The following is a 5,676-nucleotide window of genomic DNA, read 5'->3' as shown; positions in this document are numbered from 1 at the left end:
TACTGCGTATAGCTCTCTACAAATTTCCTATCGCAATGATGCTTCGCCTTTCAGGTGAAACTGCAACAACTTTTGTTTCACACTTCTAATATTTCAGTCTGACAAGATTTAAGTAGAAGGCATGCGCTGTCGGAGCTTTGTCTCATGAATTTCTTTGTGAGTTGTTATTCTGCACATTCGAGGAATCACTTTGTCATGAATGTAAGACAAGCTATGAGCAACATTAGTGATAAATGGTGTGGCAGTACAACCCTCAAATAGCATATCATCATCATCTTCATCGGCCTATATTGATGTCCATTGCGGGACGAAGGCCTCTTCCTGCGATTCAATTACCCTGTCTTGCGCAAGCTTACGCCCGCAAATTAACTAACATCATCACCCACTAAGGAAGGCCCACTAAGCTTCAACAAAGTCACTCGATCAACAGAACAGGAATTGGCCTCCCTGGTGCAGTATTCGGCCACTGCCTCCCTCATGACTCCTAAAGCAAGGCATGGCATATACATATGCCTAAATATATGCAGAAATTTTCGCTCAGGGAATGCCGATGCCGACACCTGATGTTCTGCGACACGGGGCTCTTAACGCTGTCGCGTTAAACTCTTGCAGCCTTTCTGAAGGTCACACCCAGAGCCTTGCGATGTGATTTATATTGCAACAATCTATATTCCAACATTCCTTTAAGTCGGGCATATTGCTAGTTAGCGATGTAACTCATATGGAATTCAGTTTTAATAATGTCAAAGCTCAAATAGAATCTGAAAAAAAAAGTTAAACCTCATGGTGAATCAGTTGTCCCTCCGGCTTATGTAGGAATGCCATCAATGTAATGAAGAGCTCTTTCCGAACTTTTGCACCAGTTGGTCGGTGTTTCGCGGAACGTGCGTACGCATAAGAAAATGTCTCAGCTTTATACACTTCTACATGATGAATCATACTCTGAACCATTCAGCGCTCAAATAAAGTCAATATCCGAGCAGGAACATCTCAGGAAATATTGACGTCAACTGTTCGCCACAAATGGCGGACAAAATTTTTATGTGCATGGTAATGACGACGTCAGCAAGGGAAAAGCTTATTGGACAGTTCGGAGAACCTTTTTGAAGATTCCACTTGAATGACGTCAACAGATAGATTTCCTGCACACTTCATGCGTGAGTCTTCCAACCCCTTAGTTGAGAACCGGAGAAAATATTTCTTTGTACATTGTGTAGACTTTTTCTGCAAAAAATACATGAATGCAGGAGTTGAAAATTCCACATTCCCTCCTTGACTATCGCATACCTCATTATCAGTGTTTCTTTATGAAGTTGTGACAATAAATTGTGAGTGATATCGAGGTAACGATGAACTGAAATACAAACTAAAGCCCGACGGGTGTCTCAATAGCAAGGTTTTGGAGATAAATATAAGATAATTGACACGTGCCACAGATACGATGAGAGGAGTGCTGGCTGAGCACTCTAGCCAAACCGAACACTGTAAAAAAGTAGTACAACATCAGGTATACGATGCCCCCCATAGGGGCGTCTGCGTCAGCAGGCGTTTGGTGTGTTGTGATGCCACGTACCCGAACACATGAGAATAGGACCCTCCCGCGTGTAGCCGTGCGCGGCTTAGCCCTGTCCGGGGAAAAGGGGATCCTGTGTGTTAAACCAAAGTAGCGTGTTTGTACCCACAGGGCACCTCCGCGGAGGCAACACACCTCTTTCCTCTCCGCTTCTCGTAGACAGCACCCAGGTAAAACGTCATTCGCCTTATCCTGCACTTCTCTCCGATCTTCGCCTTCCTCTTTCACTTTCAGTCTGTCCAGTCCCTTCCTTATTTCCGCTCACTTCCGATTTTCCGGGCAGCAAGTGTTAACCTCGTGTGACAATCCTGTCATTGCTTATTCATATTTGGTTAGAGCAGTGACGTACAGCTGGCGTATTCGGGACCTGTCCTTTGCAGGTTTTGCAGCATCCTCACGTTGGGCTCGATGGTGGGTGGCTGGCGCTGCTGACGAAAATTTCAACTTTACTTAAGGAATTTTATTTCCTTTCACTCTCTGATCGCCCTCAGAAACGATGGCGCGCCAAAAATTCATCTCACCTTTTCTGGTGGCGAAATCAGTGATGGAACCTTTGGCCCAGGTTATAAACTTTCCAAGTTCCCAAGTAGTGATCTGATTCTTGAACTGCGTGATAAAAAGCAACATGAAGAGCTACCTAATCTTAAGTCTTTCGGGTACGTTCCCGTGAGTGTCACGCTACACCGTATTATGAACACCATTCGGGATTTCACCTCCGATGAGGACGTGACGGAGTTAACCGAGACTGAACTGTTTGAGAGATGGAATGACGAGAATGTCATCAATGTGAAAAGAATTAAGATGAGGCGTGATGGCAAAGAGATTCAAACCAAGCACATAATTCTAAAATTCGGCTCAAGTGTGCTTCCCGAGATTATCGAGACACACTATGTAAATATCCGAGTCAGGCCTTATATCCCAAATACCCTCCGCTGCTTCAAATGTCACATGTTTGGTCCAAGTTCTTGGAACTGCCGAGGCTGACTAACGTGTGCCAAATGTGCCCATGATCATCCGCCCGGATCTTGCGAGAATGTTCCGCACTATATGAAATCTGATGGGGAGCACGCCACGTACTCGCGGTCCTGTCCATCATGGAAGGAGGATAAAGAGATCGCTGCAATTGCAGTTAAAAAGAACATATTCAAGGAGGCGCGAAGGCGGGAGTCCTACCTGCCTAAGAATAGCTTTGTGGAAGTGGCCCGTCAGGGGGCAGCGCCACAACGGCCCCCTACCGCCGTCCGGCCCACACACAGTGACGCCATCCGCCCCTCGGCGGCTGCAGCTAGCGCTGCACCGCCATCCCAGAAGAAGGCACCATCGACCTCCGGGTTCGTAGCCTCAAGGGTCTCGTCTCTCGAGATGAGGCCTTCACGTCAAACACAGCGCTTGCAAGAGCGCGTGTCAAACACAACAACCAGCCAGGCGGCGCCCCCATCGCGCATATGGAGCGACGAGATTCTCGCGATTGTTCCAAACAAAAATTAAAAATCCCGTATCACAGGCCGCGACAAGGGCTCTGTAAGCTAATTTACATTCCTTGAAAACACAACACAAACCCTTTTTCAATATGGAGAACCAAATATTGCAATGGAAAGTTAGGGGTCTCCATAACCTTGATAACGTCAAAGTACTCCTTGATAAATATAGTCCAATGTTGCTATGTGCCCAGGAGACACATCTCAAATCAGTTTCTAAGGCAATATGCCTTACTTCGCAAATACCGCGATGACGCTATCGCCTTGTCGGGTGGCGTCACTACAATCGTCGGTAAAGGTGTAGCCTGTCAGTCATTAAACCTGCGAAATTCCCACGAGGCAGTTCCTATTCGAGCAGTTACTGTTGGGTAGGCTAGTCACGATTGACTCGACTACGTTCCTCCTTGCTATTTTGCCTCCACCCAAAAAGATCACGAGCTCGTCACGCCTGTGGCAGAAAAGATGTTCCACATCTGCCACGATGCCACGAAGGTTTGTGACTGGTGGCACTGGCTAATACTCCCAGGAATAATTACAGTAGTAAAACATAAATACCCCAGAAACTAATGGGAAAACGGCGCCGCGGTAGCTCAATGGTAAGAGCATTGCACGCGTAATGCGAAGACGTGGGATCGTTCCTTACCTGCGGCAAGTTGTTTTTTCATCCACTTGATTTTTCATTAATTTATCATTTTTAATTCAATAAGAGAAAACATCAACTTTGACAGAAGTTATTAATTATTTGTCTAAGCATAAAAGAGACACGTTGCTGCATAAGTTGCAGAACAATAAAGCTGCACCGACCAGGCCATTTTTAAGCTCTGCTTGCTTTCAGTGCTGCACAGTTTCGTTCTTCTTTTAAAGGAGGCAGAAATTCTGGGAAGTAAAGCATTATATGCGAGGAAGCTTTTTCATGAGGCAAATTCCATCGAGGTAAAAAGTTTTATTATCACGATAGATCACAATTTATACTGTTTATGTTGCAGCGCCTTATTCGCGCATATTCGCTAACATGCACCGCGAAAGTTTTTTGAGCGCAGAAAACACCGAAGGCTAAAGTTATAAATTGCAGGCCGGCCAATTTGATCGGCACACCAAATATTGCTATACATTGTGTAACTTTATGAAAGAGCAAGTGCACAAAATGTTTTAAGTGAGCAAATACTATCCATAATTCATGAATGCTGTTGCAATAGTAAGGTTTGTTTCTGCGGCATTCTACACTGAGTACTTGTCCTCTGGGTTACCTTCGTACTGGTATTTATCTCTAAAGCGACACTATGCGAGGAGCAATTCACCGACAATTACGATACTCCCTAATGCGAAATTTAAGCGCAGCTCTATAGGTGTTTTCACTTCACGATATATTGGCTGGCGCAGACAATCTGTCTCACGGCACGTTGCAAGCGGAGCGAAGTGTGGCGCGACCGCCTCGCTAATCGAGAGATCGCAAGAGGCAGCGCGTGGGTAACGCGTGGATGCGATATACAACAGCCGCCGCAGACAGACCTCTGCTCATGCAGCACTTTGTTTCCAAACATGTTATCAGGGGACGCGCTCGCCGCATGCCTGATCGATATCGTCATCGGTGAAGAGACGACGCGCGCTACTCTGGCGCCATCTCGTGGCGATGGTCGCCACAGAACACGTCTTGCGCTGCAGTATCCTTTCCTTCTCACGCTTTCGCCATATGGCGCTCACGCTCCTCCGCTTTCCGCCTCACCGTTCCGCTGCACCCTCCTTCTCGGCTTTCCTCCTCGCACTCTCTGCGCTATCACCGTGTTCCATTCTACCCTGCGCTCCGAGGTCGCTCTTTCATCCTTCGTGGTGCCCGTTCGTTCGATTACGCCGAGGTACGCCAACGCTCCACGCGGGAACGGGCGCCTGCGCTCTAAAATTATTTTCCCTATATTGGGAAGTTACGCTTCAACCCCATAAACATCACTCTTACTGGCAGAAGACGCTGGGTAAGTCCGAGAAGGCTCAAAAAGAAAAGACTAGTGGTGACGCCGCCTTCAGGTTCTCAGACCAGCTTGAGGTGACGTCATAGATTTTGATGGCCTCTTCCCGGGACTACTAAATTCCTTCTCGATAAAGATTGACTTTATTATATGCTAAAGGAACCAAAGACTGAATATGGCAAGTTTCGGTAACTTTTGTTGAGCCATCGCGGTCCAAGTACGAAAATATCTTGAAATTCGTGACGTCACAGTGACGTACCCACGTAGAGGGTTCTGCACGAAATTTAAAAAAATACATTTATCTTTCATTTTCTCTTCCACTAATCAACCTATTATCGCCAAATTAACGAAAACAGGATTTTCAAAGAATGGTTTATCAGACAAAACTGATTTAGAGTTTAGTTTTAATGTCCCTTTAAATAAACAGTGCGCGATAGCAGCGAAGAACACAAAACTTTGTTTTGCTTTGTACTTCCGCCCCAGTCTTTGTGACCATGTAGCTGTCTTTGTGACGATGTCGGCTAAGAGTGAAATTATTGTTTCTTTCTTTCTCTTTTTTATTCGTTATTTCAATACAGATTTACAGTACATTCGGTTAAAGTTTTCAGTTGCCTAATTGGGCCAAATCTCCCTTATATTTGCAGCAGCATGACGGAACAGGCAA

This window comes from Dermacentor silvarum, chromosome 5 (assembly GCF_013339745.2).
Source record: "Dermacentor silvarum isolate Dsil-2018 chromosome 5, BIME_Dsil_1.4, whole genome shotgun sequence".
In the NCBI taxonomy this organism is placed as follows: domain Eukaryota; kingdom Metazoa; phylum Arthropoda; class Arachnida; order Ixodida; family Ixodidae; genus Dermacentor; species Dermacentor silvarum.
The sequence above is the reverse complement of the archived record's forward strand: the minus strand, read 5'-3'. Positions refer to the sequence as shown.